We start from the raw sequence: 18,536 nt of genomic DNA, 5'->3' as shown, positions 1-18,536 counted from the left end.
CTTCCAACAGTATCATAACCCTTCCCATAAAATTTGAGCATGAAGAAAGCTTCTACTTAAAATGGTATAAGGAGTCTTCAAGGAATTGCTTGCGGCGCTTAGAATTTTAAACTGAGACTGGACAGATTCTGGTTCAAGCTTCCTCTCAATCTTGGAACTTCAATAAAGGAGAATATTTGTAGCTCAGGGTTAGAGTGGTGCGGTGGCCTAGAGGTGGAGCTTTGGCCTTACAATCAGGAGGCTGTGAGTTCGAGACTAGGTAGAGAAAGATAGATGGATGGATGGATGGATGGATGAGTGGTGCGGTGGCCTAAAGGTGGAGAGCTCTGGCCTCACGATCATGAGGCTGTGAGTTTGATCCTACGTAGGCAGATATTTTTCTCTCTGGGCACAATGAGATATCTGCTGGAAAAAAACCTCCGCATCGGTGACAGGAAGATCATCCGGCCAGTAAACGCTCTGCTAGCTCCATTCAGTTGTCCAGACTCCACCCCTCAAGGGATTATGGGGTCGTTAAATGATGATGATGATGATTTGTAGCTCAGGGTTGAAATGCTCTCTGGCGTTGCTTCTTTTCTTGCAGAAGAAGTAATGATGTTACCTAGCTTGGGTAATGAAAGGTCTGCAAGAAAACAACTAAGCTCAGGGAGCACCGAGACCTTTCATAGAATTTTGTTTACTAAGTAATTTTTGACTTGGTCATTTTGTCTCACACCAAAAGCAGGGGTGAAATTCAGCAGGTTCTGACAGGTTCTGGAGAACCAGTAGCGGAAATTTTGAGTAGTTTGGAGAACCGGCAAATGCCACCTCTGGCTGGTCCCAGAGTAGGATGGGAATGGAGATTTTGCAATATCCTTCCCCTAGGAGTGGGTGGGAATGGAGATTTTGCAGTATCCTTCCCCTGCCACGCCCACCAAGCCACATCCACCAAGCCACACCACGCCCACCAAGCCAAGCCCACAGAACCAATAGGAAAAAAAAAATTGGATTTCACCACTGCCCAAAAGCTGTTGCTATGTTTTTTTTTAAGGGATTAGTGGATGCATGCCTCTTAGCGCTTCAGAGGCAATAAATGATATTAACAAACAAACAGTGGATTCTAAATATTTTGGATTGCCAACCTTGGCATTTTCACCCAATAAGGTCTGGAATTTATAAACCCAACCCTGGAAAGCATCCAGTGGAGTGAGAGCTGGGCCAGCCGTGAAAACAAGAAGCTGGAATAATGGAATATTTTGTAATAAGAAAAAAAAAAGCTACTTTCAATGTGCTTTCTCCTCTTTCTAAGGACCTTCCACAGCATTTTGTGATTTTGATCTCAAGATCACTTTCATTCCTGCGCTATTTGATTATTGTCACAATTTAAAACACAATTGCAGTAGAAAAGAAGACCTTTAAGATCTTTAAATTGGTGCCAAGGAAGGCTACAGAGAGTCAGAATCTAGGGAATATTTGCCTTTTTTTAAATGTACTAAACCAGGTGTCAGCAACCTGCGGCTCCAGAGCCGCATGAGGCTCTTTGGGCCCTCTGCTGTGGCTCCATGTCAAGTTATCTCGCTATTTGCTGGCCCCACCCCTCTCCCTCCCTTCCCAGTCACTCCTTGCCTGGCCTGAGAAGGTAAGGGTGACGGAGGGAGATGGAGAAGCAGCCAGGGCAGAGACAGAGAGATACAGAGAAAGTGGGGAGAGAGGGAGGGAGGGAGGGAGGGAGAGAGGGGGAAGAGAGAGAGATGTTAAAAGGGTTTTGTGATTCCCAGTGTTTTTTAACAATCGGTTCTTTGTCCTAAGGGCTGGCTGGGTAGGCATCGCTTGGGGGTCATGTGATTGGTGGAAGTGAGTGACGTCGAGTTGGCCACACCCACCCAGATTTTGTGGCTCCCGGAGTTTTCTTTTCTGTGGGAAATGGGTCCAAATAGCTCTTTGAGTGTTTTAGATTGCAGACTCCTTCCTGTACTAAACTGAGGAATAGTCTATCAGTTTTACAGCCTTATCTGTGAATCTAGCATTGTTTTGATGGATAAAAAAATGACTTGCCATGATGGACAAACAAAGCCAAGAAATCGTTACATGATTTGTGGATGATTTCAATGCAATCTCATATTTCACTGTATGAGTCAGACATTTTTTTCCCCTCCCCAACGTGAAAATATTCATCTTCTCTTCCATCGGAGAAAATTTTCCCAACCCATCAAAACAAATGATGCACAACCACCATCTCTTTGATTGTTAGTTTAATTTTGGGACAATCAACTCTTTCTTCCAACAATTCCAGAATAGCGGTATTTTATTCTCTACCGTTGTTAGAGTGAAAGCATGCAGTTCACATATTACTTTCAAATGAATGCCAGAGTAAGCTATCGTCTCTGGGAAAGAAAAATAAAAAGGCACGAAAGCCAAGTCTTTGCCATGAAAATTATGCAAAGAGATGATGGCAGAAAAGCAAGATAAGCTCATAATATTTTTCCTCTGTCTCTTTCGCGAAGGCAGATTATTTGCACTGTATAATGACTTAAGTAGCCAGCAGGAATGGCAAAAAAAAGAAAAGAAAAATGAAAAATATATAAACATGAATGTTAAGTCAACAGAAACATTATTATGCAGATATTTATTAACCATTAAGGGCGCCCACTTGAAAAGAAAATGACTCTCTGCTCACAAGAGATATCTACTCCAAGCGTGGTACTTGATAATTTTAGCCCACGAAGAAGGGGTATAAATACTTCAGATGATGAATAGAATGAGCTGTGGCATTCTTCACACACACAATGTGAATCACTATAAAAGGATCCATTACAGTTCAATTCTGGCACTCATCAAAAGAACCGAGGAGTCAAATAATAAGCTTTTTCCAAAAAAATTTTAAAAAAAGCCCAGACAGATGGTAGAGTTTGCACTTCTGTGAACCTTTTTTTTACCTTTCATTAAATTTGAGCATTTGTCTTTATCTGCAAGCATATTTCAAGGAAAAGATCCCAAATTCCATCAACAAGGTAAGAGGTTTTCCTGGGATTTCTAGAATATAACCAGTGGTGAAATTCACATTTTTTTTACTACCGGTTCTGTGAGTGTGGCTTGGTGGGCGTGGCAGGGGAAGGATATTGCAAAATCTCTATTTCCACCCCACTCCAGAGGAAGGATACTGCAAAATCTCCATTCCCACCCCACTCCTGGGGGAAGGTTATTGCAAAATCTCCATTCCCATCCCACTCTGGGACCAACCAGAGGTGGTATTTGCCGGTTCTCCAAACTACTCAAAATTTCCGCTATCAGTTCTCCAGAACCTGTCAGAACCTGCTGGATTTCACCCCTGAATATACCCCTGCAGACTTTTTCAGGAACAATCAAGAAACTCTTTTTGCTTTTTGTTTTAGAACTGTTTTTAGTTCCAGTTCAGAAACCAGCCTGACATAAGGTAAGGTATCAAGTCAGAACCTCCCCACTAAATAATGAAAAACAAACCCTTTGAAGCAGGGATGAAAAACCTTCAACCTTCCAGAGATGCTGGAGAAATACTGGGAATTCAGCAAGATTGAGAGGCTACGGTTTTCCACGTATGTAACTAAGGACAGTCTTTTCTTTATAGATAGATAGAATTCTTTATTGGCCAAGTGTGATTGGACACACAAGGAAATTGTCTTTGGTGCATATGCTCTCAGTGTACATAAAAAGACAAGATACATTCGTCAAGAATCATAAGGTGCAACACTTAATGATAGTTATAGGGTACAAATAAGCAATCGAATCATACTAGGAAACAATCAATATAAAGCGTAAGAATAGAAGCAACAAAGTTAACAGTCATGCAGGCATAAGTGGGAGGAGATGGGTGATAGGAACAATGAGAAGATTAATAGTAATAGTAATGTGGCCTTAGTGAATAGTTTGACAGTGTTGAGGGAATTATTTGTTTAGCAGAGTGATGGCATTTGGGAAAAAACTGTCCTCGTGTCTAGTTATTCTGGTTGCAGTGCTCTATAGTGTCGTTTTGAGGGTAGGAGTTGAAACAGTTTATGTCCAGGATGCAAGGGGTCTGTAAATATTTTCACAGCCCTCTTTTTGTGCTTAGGCATGGGTCCAGGTTATTTGTTTGTTTGTTGGTTGGTTGGTTTGTTTATAAAATTTATAGGCTGCCCATCTTACCACAGGGTAACTCTGAGCAACCTGAGGAACTGCCTCACCCCAATGGGATTGTCTTGCCCTACTTCTGACAGTGGAAGAGGCATCATTTTGACCCTGTTGGCCAAGGAATTCCAGCTTGTAGGGTTCCACCCTCTGAAACATCATACCTTCTGAAAATTAAAGATATCCCTTGGAAGATCTGAAAGAGTTTCACTAGTCACAACAAAGGCACGAAAAATACTCCATATGTCCTTATGATGATGGGCTATTATGATTGTTATATGGTTGTGAGAGTCAGGTTAGTCTAGTGGTATAGGCACCAAGCTAAACATTAGGAGACTAAGAGTTCTGCCCCTGTCTTAAGCATGTAAGCCAGCTGGGTAACTTTGGGTCCATTATCCTTTTTCAGCCCATGATGCCAGGTTCGGGCAACAAACTGGTTGGTCAATTCCTGCTGTAACCAATGGATCAACACTCAGTTGATCTGAATGTCAAGCTTTGAAGTGTGTTTTTGCTGTTGCAATCATTATCTTTTCTTAGCTTGCCAATGAACCAGGGGGGGAGAGAAGAGGGAGATGGAATATAGGCTCCAGACATCAAGAAGACAGCCATGGGAACCAAGGACACTTTGGCAGGTGTTTGCCAGAGCCAAAGACTTTTTCTCATAACAATACGAGACTCAATTGGACAATGTGACCGGGTCTAATAAAAGGAGAGACAATCTATGCTTTAATTATGTAGACTTGCATGGGAATTAGTTAGATCTGGTTTTGCCCTCATCTGTGCCGTAATAATGTACTCAATAAAGTTTTGTATTAAGAGATTGGATCATCTTGGCCATGCTTGCTTTGGTTGGGTCTGTCAGTTGGAACACTGACACTGAAAATACAGTTGTATTTCCCTACAGTTGTGGGAAATTACTAGGCTAGGAAGAAAAAAAATACAATCCACGTTTGTCTGGAAAGTACATCTAGCGAAAATCAATTTCCTTTTAAAATTTCTTGTAGTTAGCAGTATGGAGATTTGGCGAAAACCCAGTTCACACTCTTCATTTTCTTCTATCAACTCTGTAATTCTGAGAAACTTTGCAACAGTCTGGAATTAAGAAAGCAGAGTTGACAACGGCGTGGCTCGCCCAGCGGTGAGAAATGAAAATGGGGGCAAAGTTGATGTGGCTCATGCCAACGCGGCCCTTTCGGAGCAGAAAGGAATAATTTCACCTGAAATGAGTTTTTACAGGAAGATGAAATTAGATGTGATAGCTTGATTAAGCTCAATAACAAATTAGTTAGGATTGCATTTGTGCCAAGAATGCTAATTAGTCTCACCTGGGAGGCTGAGGAGAGATTCCAAGAAGTCTGGCCCCCTCCAGAATCCTACCTGACATTTGAAAAATGAATAAAATATGAGGTGTAAATAACTATCACAGAAGCCAATTAAATCTGAAAATTATAGCAAAGGAAAAAAAAAGAGAGTGTATATTCCATATTTCTTCAGCGGTGAGACTCAGGAGGTGGGAGAAAGGAAAAGAAACATTATTTTATTTTATTTATTTCTATCTATCCTGCCTTTGTTATTTTTTTACAAGTACTTCAAGGCGGTGAACATCTCCAATGCACCTTCCTCTTCCTATTTTCTCCACAATAATCCTGTGAGGTGAATTGAGCTGAGGGTGGATTAGAACTCACAGTCTTCTGGTGATTGGCCCAAGTCCACCCAATTGGCTTTCATGGCTAAGGCAAGAGTAGAATTTATGATCTCTTGGAGATCTGATCCAAAGTTACCCAATCAGCTTTCATGGCTAAGGCAGGACTAGAACTCACTGTCTCCTATTTTCTAGCCTGATGCCTTAACCACTAGACCCAACTGGTTCTCTATGTAATAATTCCCTGTTCAAACAGGATATAGAGAGAGCTATAGATTAACTCAGGGGTCTGCAACCTTAAACACTCAAAGAGCTGTTTGGACCCATTTCCCACCGAAAAGAAAATACCGGGAACCATAAAACAGTATCCTTCCCCTGCCTCGCCCACCAAGCCATGCCCACAGAACTGGTAGTAACAAATTTTAGATTTCACCCCTGCTTCCATCCCTCCGAGTTTGGTAAAATGAAGCCTTAGATTGTTGGGGTGCAATATGCTGACTCTATAAACTGCTCAGGGAGTGCTGTAAAGCACTAATGAAGCGGTATATAAGTGTTCTTGCTATTTCTATTCCAAGATGCTTCACCTGCCCAACCAGATCTAGCAGAATAGTCTCTTCAACCAGACGGTGGCCTCTAAGCCTACTTATCCGAATTTGCAAATCTTCAGGCTTAATCCAAGAATATCAAGGTATAGCCTGTTTAATTGGAGGTGGGTTTTTACAGAGAAATATTCTTGTTAAGACTAATTAGGGCCTAGAATTTGTTTCTGAAAAGGTTCTTCAGAACTTCACCTTTTTCTCAGCATCATACAATTGCCAGGCAGTCCTGAAAAATACATCTTAATGCTTCACTAACCGGTTCTGCACCTCTGCACTTAAGAGTTGTTATCTAAATTTTTGGAATTTAGCCTGCATAGCTATAATTCCATGCATTGCTTAGAGAGCAAAGCTCCCTTTAAGTATTTTTTTTTAAAAAAACTGTGTATTCAAACAATGCGCAGGCTCCAGTTCTGAGACAGCTTGCATTCATAAGAAGCTCAGTTTCTCAAGTCACCGTGGAGCCTGAATTATCACGTACTTTTTAGGCAGTACTTTGGCAATTTTCTCCGAGTCAGATGTAAAAAATCCTACGCAGCTACAGATACGGGGGCCAAGGTGAAGGCTCCAGACTTTTAAAGTAAAAGCTTGTAAGAAGGAGTTACTCCTGAAAAGTTACCTAAGAGATAACATGACAAATGTGTCATGTTCTATTTAGACTCTGCTTGTTTGAAGTGAGTTCAGGCATATCAGAATTTAGGATACAATAGAATCAGTGGTGGGATTCAAATTTTTTTACGACCAGTTCTGTGGACGTGGCTTGGTGGGCGTGATGTGGCTTGGTGGGCATGGCTTGGTGGGCCTGGCAGGGGAAGGATACTGTAAAATCTCCATTTCCACCCCACTCCAGGGGAAGGTTACTGCAAAATCCTCATTTCCTCCCCATCAGCTGGGACTCGGGAGGAAGAGAATAGATGGGGGTGAGCCATCAGCAACCTGCGGCTCCAGAGCCGCATGTGGCTCTTTGGGCCCTCTGCTGTGGCTCCCTGTCAGGTGATCCTACTACTGGCTGGCCCTGCCCCTCGCCCTCCCCTACCAGTCACTCCTCGCCTGGCCTGAGAAAGCAAGGGTGACGGCAGGGGAACCTATTTATTTATTTTATTTTATTTCAAATTTATATACCGCCCTTCTCCCTGAGGACTCAGGGCGGTGTACAGCCAGATAAAAACATATAATACAAACATTAAAAACAATTAAAAGAAATATCTCTGTTTGGCCCCAAATTTAAAAAGACAAAACCAATTAAAATTATTAAAAGAATTTGTTAAGCCAGCCCGGCTTTTTGAAATAAGAAAGTTTTAAGGGTGCGGCGGAAGGCACCGAGGTCTTGGATTCTCCTTATCTCTGGGGGCAGCTGGTTCCATAGGGTAGGTGCCCCCACAGAGAAGGCCCTCCCCCTGGGGTTCACCAGCCTACATTGTTTGGCTGATGGCGCCCCGAGAAGGCCCTCTCTGTGGGAGTGTACGGGTCGATGGGAGGTCGTCGGTGGCAGCAGGCGGTCTGGAAGGTAACTAGGTCCTATGCCATGGAGCGCTTTAAAGGTGGTAACCAACACCTTGAAGCGCACCCGGAAGACCACTGGGAGCCAGTGCAGCTCGCGCAGGAGCGGTGTTATGTGGGAGCGCCATGCAGCTTCTGTAACCTATACAATCTCAGAAAAGTGATGGAGCACCCACAATTTCTGAAGGCAAGCTGTTCCATTGGTTGATTGTTCTCACCGTTAGGAAGTTACTGCTTAATTCCAAATTGCTTCTCTCTTTGATTAGTTTCCAACCATTGTTTCTTGTCCTGCCCTCCGCTGCTTTGGAGAATAATTTGATCACTTCTTCTTGGTGGCACTCCTCAAATACTGCAAGACTGCTATCATGTCATCTCTAATTCTTCTTTTCTTTAGACTAGCCAAAACCAAATCTGGTTTGAGGACCCAGTTTGTGGGGGCAATAAACTGACTTTGTATAAATATACAAAAGAATGAAGGCTATTGCTTAACGCATTGTAAGCCGCCCTGAGTCTCCGGAGAAGGGCGGCATATAAATCAAATTAAAAAAAAAAAAATCCAGCAGCCATTCGACATATGTTTTAGTCTCCAGGCCTTTAATCATCTTAGTTGCTCTTCTCTGAACTTTTTCCAAAGTCTCAACATCTTTTTTGTAGTATGTTGACCAAAATGGGTTGCAGTAGTCCAGGTGTGGTCTTACTAGGGCCATGATGCCAAACCTATGGAATGCATGCTAGAGGTGGCACGCAGTGCCAACTCTGTGGGCATGGGTGTCATTGCCAGCTGATCTTCTGGTTTCCAGCCAGCTAGTCTTTGCGGGTACTGGAGCGCCCAAAAACGGCAAAAAACCAGGAAACCGGAAGAGGAGCTGGCGAAAAATGGACTGCTTTTTGGGCAGGTTTCGGGTCATTCAGTCCAAATCTGAAAAGGAGCAAAATTACAGAAGATTCAGAAATCTATATATTTCAATTTCCTCTGCAAAGAAAAGCAGGATCTATGTAAAAAAAAGAAAAATGACAATATCAATATTACAAAAGCACCATAAAATATACCAAAACAGGCAAGAATCTGTGGTCCAGGTGACGTCACCGTTCCAATAAAAATCCTTTTTCTTTCATTCACAGCTCTTAAATAAATCATGTTTTATCTCCACCCTCCTATTTGCAAAATAGAGACAATAATAAATCTTAACAATTCTATGGGGTTGTTATAAAGGATTATTGGAATCTGCCTTTTTGTGTGTGTGTGTGTGTGTGCAAATGTTTAGAAACCTTATATATGTAATGTTATCTTTGTGGCAAGGGTATAAATAAAAAGGATGTGATATATCAGTGGTCAGAGTGGTTCTAAAATACATTATAATCTTGCCCTGCTTTAGCTTATGACCCAGGATCAAACAGTGCTTGTCCATGGAGTAGCTAGCATTTTAATTTTCTATTAGTTGGGTTAAAAGGTCATTAATCTTTGAAAAAAAGCCGAAGTTGTGTTTCGAGCAGATAACAAGTAACAAAGGCCTATAAAACCCTCATATCAACACAACCGGGCTAATGGCGCACTTGGAGGCTTTGAATGCACTAACCATTCACTTGTTTGCATTACACAGGCCGCTAAATCCTTCACAAAATATTGCCACACTTAAGGAAACAGTTCATTGTGTATTCCGCCCCAATTATGCGTATTAAAAGGAGTAGTTAGGCTGTTTGGCAAAGGAAAAAAAGGGGGAAGAAAAAGAATGAAATTAATGAGGTGTAATCATTGCGTTGCAAAATGAGTTTATTTTCCATTTATTTTAAGGTGGTTTTATACCACTCATTAAGAGACAAATGTTTCAAGTGATTCGGCTGTTATTTAAGTGCTTAAAAGCTGCCGTCAGGTTCAAAGAAACGAGTCGGGAGAATGAAATTCTCTTTCGGTAACTCATCGAAGGAGGGTGAGTTAGCCGTTATCCTTTGAGGTGTGGGAAGCAAATGGAAATCAGTTAGATCACTGATGGGGGGGGTCAGGCTGTCAAGCAATGCGATAGTACACTCATTCTTAGGGTAGACACCCCAGCATGATGGAAATAAACAAGTACCATCTGTTTAGGTCTTCGGGCTAAGGTCTGTTTGTCAAAATGAGCAGGACAATCTCCAAATAGAGCAGGACTAACACACCACCATTGAAAACAAGTTAAATAACACACATTATCTGTCGGAGAAGGACAACTTAAACCACTGAAGTTAAAAAAAAATCTAGCATGGCCTTGAGGTCTCAATGAAAACACAAGGGTGGAAAGGCACCTCCCCATGGAAGAAATTCCAAGCTATCTGTACATCTACGGAGAGATGTAGTGTAAATTCTCACTGCACAAGTCAAAACGAGGGCTGTGAAAATATTTACAGACCCCCCGCATCCTGGACATAAACTGTTTGAACTCCTACCCTCAAAACGACGCTATAGAACACTGCACACCAGAACAACTAGACACAACGACAGTTTTCCCCCAAACGCCATCACTCTGGTAAACAAATAATTCCCTCAACACGGTCAAACTATTTACCAAGTCTGCATTATTATTAATCTTCTCATCGTTCCTATCACCCATCTCCTCCCACTTATGACTATATGATTGTAACTTTGTTGCTTGTATCCTTATTATTTATAAGGATAATTATATACTGTTTCCCTATGACTATCATTAAGTGTTGTACCTAATGATTCTTGATGAATGTATTTTTTCTTTTATGTACACCGAGAGCTTATGCACCAAAGACAAATTCCTTGTGTGTCCAATCACACTTGGCCAATAAAGAATTCTATTCTATTCTGTTCTGTTCTGTTCTGTTCTGTTCTGTCCTGTCCTGTCCTGTCCTGTCCTGTCCTGTTCTACTCCTCTCCTCTCCTCTTCTTTTCTCTTCTCTATTCTCCTACTCTACTCTATTCTACTCTATTCTATTCTATTTCTATTTTACTCTACTCTTCTCTATTCTATTCTATTCTTCTGATTGTTTTATTCCTATTCTATTCTATTCTATTCTATTCTATTCTATTCTATTCTATTCTATTCTATTCTATTCTATTCTATTCTTATTATTGTTTTATTCCTATCCTATCCTATCCTATCCTATCCTATCCTATCCTATCCTATCCTATCCTATCCTATCCTATCCTATCCTATCCTATTCCTAACTTTGCCTCTTTCCTAGCATTCCCAGAAATAGCAAAAAGCAGATCCCCGAATAGCTAGCTGACTTGGCTTGCCATAATGACAAGCATATGGTTGACAAAAGAGCAAAAATCAGCTCCTTCAATTTGCAAGCCTAAGTACCTTTCTTTTCCTTTTCCTTTTCCTTTTTTTTTTGATAAAGCAGCAATCAATAGGGATATCCATCAGGACCCAGCCAGCCTTAGCACATTGTCAATGCGTGTTTCATCTGCTGCATCAGGTTTCCAACCCATTCTGTGTACTAATAACCAGCATTTGTTCGCTCCAAATGCTCCTGACTGCAGAAGATAGTAAACAAGAAAAAAAAAAGAGAAAAAAATCAATAATTTGACCCTGCACTGGGCAGAGACCACTAACAAGTCCCATGTCCCCATCAATATACAATCTGAGAGATTTCCTAGGAATTGGATTGCAGAGTCAATTGCTCGGGGTGGGGTGAGAGAGAGGCCAGTTGGTGTTACTGGGCCTGAATCTCTGTCATTAATTTAAGATTGCTTGAGACTGTAGCTAGGTACAAATGTGCTTTTTTTTTCCTCCTTTTTCCCAAGAGATAACTGGACTTTCTGTTGTTGTTTTTTTTCTTTGAAGACGTTTCGCTTCTCATCCGAGATGCTTCTTCAGCTCTGGCGGGATGGTGGGGAATGGAAGGATTGATACTCCTTGCAGACAGCTGGTCTGTTTTGTTCCCTCAAATTCAACAATGGGGAATGGAAGGATTTATACTCCTTGGAAACAGCTGGTCTGTTTTGTTTCCCCAATTTCAACAGTTCCAAGAAGGCTCCACACCCTTTTGCACCACGCAGGTGACCTTGATTTAATTTAATTTAATTTAATTAATTCAATTTATATGTCGCCCCTCTCTGAAGACTCAGGGCGGCTCACGATACATTTTAAAAAAGCATTATAAAAATTATAAAAAACATTTAAACATTAAAAACATTAAAAACATTAAAAACTCATTCACGCCATTGATGACACAGATAAACCTACAAATGGCTTCAACGTCTGTCTAAAAGAATGCAAATGGCCACCTGTCTGCAAGGAGTATATATCCTTCCATTCCCCATCATCCAATCAGAGCTGAAGAAGCTTCTTGGATGAGAAGCGAAATGTCTTAAAAAAAAAACAAAAAAAAAAACAACAGAAAGTCCAGTTGCCTCTTGAAAAAAGCACCTTAGGGATAACCATGACCTGGATGACTGAGAATCTCCATAGACAGCTAGGTTCAAGTTAGTTACCAGAGGTGGGCAACTATGACCCTTTTATGACTTGTGGACTTCAATTCCCAGAATTCCTGAGCTAACATGGCTGGACCAATCTCTCTTTTTCTTGATTTTTTTTTTTTTTTTACTTAAGACACATTTAGCTGGCCCAAGTTTCCTATTCCCCTAACACAGAAGACCCTTAGCTCAAAACGCTTGTTAAAAAATGCAGGAATACCTTTAGGGTAAATGCAAATCGCCAGCATTTATGCATACTCTATTTTCATTTGGATAATATATTGGTGCAACCGCAGAGTCCTTGCGCAGCACTAAAGTCGTTTGAAAAAATGCAAATGCGGACAATTGCTAGAAACACAAGACATTAAATATAAACTCACAAAGCCTATTAAAATGGAAAGACGTGTTCCGGAGAGTTGCTCCTTTGGGGTCAGAGTTTTGATGACTATTTCATTACGTAAGGAGCTTGTCTAGGCAAGAACTTGGGCAGAAGGACAGAGAGATGGAGAGAAAGAAACACAGCCGGGCGGGGGTGGGGAGAGACACTGTTCCAATGATACCCAAAAGATGATGCAGTTGCTTTTTTTAGAACATCTTTCTCTTGAGGCAGGGGTGAAATGCTACCGGTTTGGACCGGTTTCTCCAAACTGGTAGTAATAAAAGCTACCAGTTAGGGCGAACAGGTATTTCTGATGATCAGCTGTGCTGCGCAATTTATATTCACTTGAAAGCAGGAAATCCTGCTTTCTAGTGAACCTACATCGCGTGGCACAGCTATTCCCCCCACCCTCACTTGTTCTGTCCCTGTCCCACACACGCACCCCCACAGACGGCCCAGAGTTAATAAGCCACACGACAAAATCTTTGAAGATAAAGCTGGCAGCAACCCAGTGGCTAGCTGCCAATTCAGACTTTACTCACACAAAACAAATATTAGACTGCAAGCATTCCGATAAAGCAGGCAAAGTTTCAGCAATACAAGGATTAGTCCAAATGCAGTCCGACAAGGCAGGCAGAAGTCCAGTAACGCAGAGATCATGGATTATTTCTAGTTTTTGCTCGTCCCAAACTGAACCGGCCACCACACCCACATTTATATCCTGTGGGGTGTGGTCCAGTGACTCAGCTAATCTCTGGCACGCCTTCCCCTCTGCTGCACACGCTTCTCCCTGCGCCGCTGCCGAGGATCCAGCCAGCACTTATCTCCTTCGTCGCTGTCCACCTGTGGCTGCGGGGACATGCTTGGCTCTGGGCCTATCTCTTGGCCTTCGGTGTCCTCCGGAGGCATTGCCAGAGAGGAGGGTCCTGGAGAAGGAGGCCTTGCCAACTCCTCTCCCTCACTCTCAGAGTCTGCATTTGTCAATAGCCCAGGCTCAGGCAACGGAGCCACAACATCGCTGTTCTACTTACCTTAGAAAATGCTTCTTAATCCTCCTTTTTCAGTGCTGCTCAGTAGCACCTGTGGTGCACATGCACACAAAGTGTACATTTGGCATGCACTGTGCATGCGCACGCAAAGCAAACCGGTAGCAAAGCAAACCGGTAGCAGACTTCAGAGCACTTCACCCCCTGTCTTGAGGCCAAAAAAAAAGAGTGTTTGTTCAAACATCTGAAACAATTTATTCTTCTTTTCTTATTCTTCAAGATATCTCAGAGGCTGGGCCACCAAGATATAGTCCATTCCTGAAGCTTCTTGCTCACAGATGAGTGCTAATTTGCATTCTTTGAAGTTTTTAATTACAAAAATATAATGATACTGTGGAATTATTCCATTCCTGGATCAGTCTTGTCAACCGTACTTCCACTTATCTTCATACCCAAATACACACTTCACATTCCTGTTCTCTCCCTTATTTTTGTTTTTTTAAAAATCTTAGAATGTGTTATAATAGCTATGTTTAAGTACGGGTAGTTCTGGATTTACATGGACCATTTGCAGTTACCATGGCACTAAGAAAAGGGATTCATGATCACACTAATGGCCACTGCAGATTCCCTATGATCAGGTGATCAGCTTGGCAACCAGTATGTATTTATGATGATTGCAATGTCCCGAGGTTATGTGATTGCCATTTGTGATCTATTCCAGCAGGCTTCCAACAAGCAAAGTCAAATTTTGATACGCTTAACATCTGTGCTACTTTGGCCACTTAATGAGAAGGAAGGACTCACTGGAGAAGAGCCTAATGCTGGGAACGATTGAGGGCAAAAGAAGAAGGGGACGGCAGAGAACGAGGTGGCTGGATGGAGTCACTGAAGCAGTTGGCATGAACTTAAATGGACTCAGGAGGATGGCAGAGGACATGAAGGCCTGGAGGAACGTTGTCCATGGGGTCGCGATGGGTCAGACATGACTTCTCGACTAACAACAACAACATCTGTGCGATTCACTTAACATTTTCAGTGATTCTCTTAAGAACTGTAGCAAAAAAATAAAAGGTCGTAAAAGCGAGTGTGACTCACTTAACAACTGCCTTGCTCTGCAACGGAAATGTTGTTTCTGGTTGTAAGTCAAATTCTACCTGTACATAAAGGAGAGTTGCAGGGAAGATGACCAAGGACTATTTTTCTATGTTCACAAAAAGCTAGGAACTGCAAATCGCAGGTATGAATTGCAACTACCCAGATTTTATCTAAGTATAAAGGCAAAGTTCCCAAAGATAAAAACAATACAGTAATGAAATGTTGGGGTAGCTGTGAATGTTGGGTTTTTTTTTAAAGAAGAGGCTGGTACCAATAAAGGAGAAAATGTGAAGCTCAGAATTGAAATGAGGGCTCCTTGGTGCTCTCTGAGCTTGGTTGTTTTCTCGCAGACATTTCATTACCAAACTAGGTAATCTCATCAGTGTTGATGATGTACAGAGCAGTGATGAACTTACCTAGTTTGGGTAATGAAACATCTGCAAGAAAACACTAAATTGAAAGAGCATCAAGGTCCCTGTAGTCATCACCCTCTTCTTCCTCCTGCATCACCACCACACAAACCCTACTCCCTTCTAGCACTGATGATGCTACATAGTTGGGTAATGAAACAAGGAAACAGTCAAGCTCAGAGAGCATCAAGGATCCCACAGAAGAGGCCGAACGTAATTGATTTTCCAGCACAAGGCAGTACGATTGGACTAGATGATCCTCGAGGTCCCATCGTACTCTATAATTACACAAGTCTACTTCTGCCTCTGATAATCCCTGGATTTATGCATCCGACTCAGCCATCTGAAGAACACGGCTGCGTTATCCCCATCTTAATTCCCTGTATGTATGTTAACAATGCTGAGATTGGAATCTTAGAGCCTTTTCCTCCTCTCTCGTGAATGTAGGAGGGCGAATTATCCTAAGTGATTTCAGTTTAGTCTAATCAAATGCAAACACAGATTAATGAGCTTCTTCAAATCAAGATCTCTGTAATATATTTTCTTTAATTTAAGCTTCTGTGGTCTTATAATATCAAGTGGCAGTGATTAAATGCAGTGCGGATGCACTTCATCAGCGAGCAGACCCTAAATCCCTGAGTTACCAACACTCCTCCTCCCCACCCCCCACCCAACCCCCCAACCCCCGACTTCTATTTTAAAGCCTACCCCAGGGAAAACAACAAGAGCATCTGCTAACCAACCCACTTTGACTAGCAAAGAGAGAAAAGGCAGAAGACTTAAAAAAATAAACCTAAACATCTATCCAGCGGCAATGTAAAATGACTTTCCTGCACCTACTTTCTTAGGAAAATAGATTGTCTGGCCCAGGGGCTATAGAAAACCAAAGCAGCATGTTACATAGAATTCTTAAAAAAACAAAAATAGTGGGGGGGAAACCATTGCTAACCTCTTAGAAACATTCAAAACATATATTGGTGTTCCTAACTGGAACACCCAACAAAGAATTGGAGTAGAGTAGAGTAGAGTAGAGTAGAGTAGAGTAGAGTAGAGTAGAGTGGAGTGGAGTGGAGTGGAGTGGAGTGGAGTGGAATGGAATGGAATGGAATGGAATGGAATGGAATGGAATGGAATAGAATAGAATAGAATAGAATAGAATAGAATAGAATAGAATAGAATAGAATAGAATAGAATAGAATAGAATCAGTGGTGGGATTCAGCCAGTTCACACCACTTCGGGAAAACCGGTTGTTAACTTGCTGAGCAGTTTGGCAAACTGGTTGTAGGAAGAAATCATTAGGGCAGAGAATAGGTTGTTAAATTACTTGAATCCCACCACAGCGTACATAAAAAGACAAGACACGTTCATCAAGAATCATAAGGTACAACACTTAATGATAGTCATAGGGTACAAACAAGCAATCAAATCATACTCGGGAACAATCAGTATCAATATAAATCGTAAGGATACAAGCAACAAAGTTACAGTCATGCAGTCCTAAGTGGGAGGAGATGGGTGATAGGAACGATGAGAAGATTAATAGTAGTGCAGACTTAGTAAATAGTTTGACAGTGTTGAGGGAATTGTTTAGCAGGATGATGGCATTCGGGAAAAAACTGTTCTTGTGTCTAGTTGTCTTGGTGTGCAGTGCTCTATAGTTGTTTTGAGGGTAGGAGTTGAAATAATTCATATCCAGGATGTGAAGGGTCTGTAAATATTTTCACAGCTCTCTTTTTGACTCGTGTAGTATACAGGTTCTCAATGGAAGGCAGGTTGGTAGTAATTGTTTTTTTCTGCAGTTCTAATTATCCTCTGAAGTCTCTGTCTGTCTTGATGGGTTGCAGAACCAAACCAGACAGTTATGGAGGCGCAGATGACAGACTCAATAATTCCTCTGTAGAACTGTATCATATGATGATGATGAACTGTATCATCATCAAATAAAAATGGGGGTGGGGACTGCAGATTTCCACAAAAATGATTGGCTGTCATGTTGTCTCTTTGGATGGACTATAGCCGTCATCCTACTTGGATTTTACCTCAGTTTTTCTGTCCCCAAGTAAGAGAAAGGGAGCGGACATCCAACACATTTGGGGAGGGTTGAATTCCCGAAGAAGGAAGGTTTGATTGAAGACAACTCTGGGAAAAGCGGAACTGACCACTTTGGCAGAACGAAGAGCTGGCGAGTAGACCAGATGATTTGATAATTACTTTCCAGACAAGGAGAAGACAGTTGAGATTTGGTAGGAGAATACAAGATACCGGTCTCTGGTGGGTTTAAAGCTGTGGGAGATGAGGCAATGACCATCTTGCTCAAACTGTGGTTGACTCAGGGGTGAAATCCAGCAGGTTCTGACAGGTTCTGGAGAACCGGTAGTGGAAATTTTGAGTAGTTCGGAGAACCAGCAAATACCATCTCTGGCTGGCCCCAGAGTGGGGTGGGAATGAAGATTTTGCAATATCTTTCCCCAGGAGGGGAGGGAATGGAGATTTTGCAGTATCCTTCCTCTGGAGTGGGGTGGGAATGGAGATTTTGCAATATCCTTACCCTGCCATGCCCACCAAGCCACGCCCACAGAACCGGTAGGGGGAAAAATTTGGATTTCATCCCGGGTTGGCTCCTTTGAAAGGACATTAAGTTCAAATACCGATCAGTAAAATCTTATTCAACTTGATCGAAAGAGGCTATTTTAGGTTTTCTAATAAATACTCAAAGGTCAGCCACATCAAAGCAAAACAGGTTACAACAGTCACAGACCACTATAAACGTGATTAAAATCAACCTTTAAATCACTCACCATTCTTATTCTCATTAGAGTCCTCCTCATTAAATGTGATATCTGTTATTTTTAGAAATAAGACATTCTTATTGTCTCATTCAAGGTGGTTCATATTGGATTTGGTCAAAGAACTGTTAGAAATTGGGCAGCCATGTAAAACAAAATAAATCAATTGAATGTCTGTGGTTTTTTTTCTAATTTACAGGAAAAATTAAAGTATTGTGCTTTATTCTGAGCAACGCTAAGCTTAAATTCTTAGCTAGCCAAGTATCAGGAATAATGCTAGGAGGAAGGAATTAAAACAGGATACAGGAATGATATAAGCTCTGTCAATGAAGTATAGACCAAGAAATAATCAGGGGAATAAATACTGGGGAATAATTTCAAATATTGTTCCATCAATTAGCCTTCCACTTGAGTGGAATATATATATTTTTTTCCTCTTGGAGGCATGCCCAAGTCTCAGCTGCAATTTATCCATAAAATATAGAGAGCTTTATTTGGAAGAGAATTTCTAGTCTTCAATCAGACTTTTATTTCCAAGGAGCCTCTGCTTTGGAACCTTTAAGACAGGGGTGAAATCCAGCAGGTTCTGGCGA

The 18,536-nt window shown here is 41.6% G+C and overlaps 1 long non-coding RNA gene across 1 annotated transcript; it reads left to right on the top strand.

Moving 5' to 3' along the window:
- Positions 1 to 2,904: 2,904 nt before the first annotated feature.
- LOC148112231 (uncharacterized) lies at positions 2,905 to 14,441 on the top strand. The gene is made up of 3 exons (XR_015729676.1): positions 2,905 to 2,990; positions 3,372 to 3,412; positions 14,373 to 14,441. It is a non-coding gene; the product is annotated as an uncharacterized LOC148112231 (long non-coding RNA).
- Positions 14,442 to 18,536: the final 4,095 nt, after the last annotated feature.

This window comes from Pantherophis guttatus, chromosome 12, assembly GCF_059756535.1.
Source record: "Pantherophis guttatus breed Tessera chromosome 12, ASM5975653v1, whole genome shotgun sequence".
NCBI lineage: Eukaryota > Metazoa > Chordata > Lepidosauria > Squamata > Colubridae > Pantherophis > Pantherophis guttatus.
This window is presented reverse-complemented; position numbering and strand designations above follow the sequence as displayed.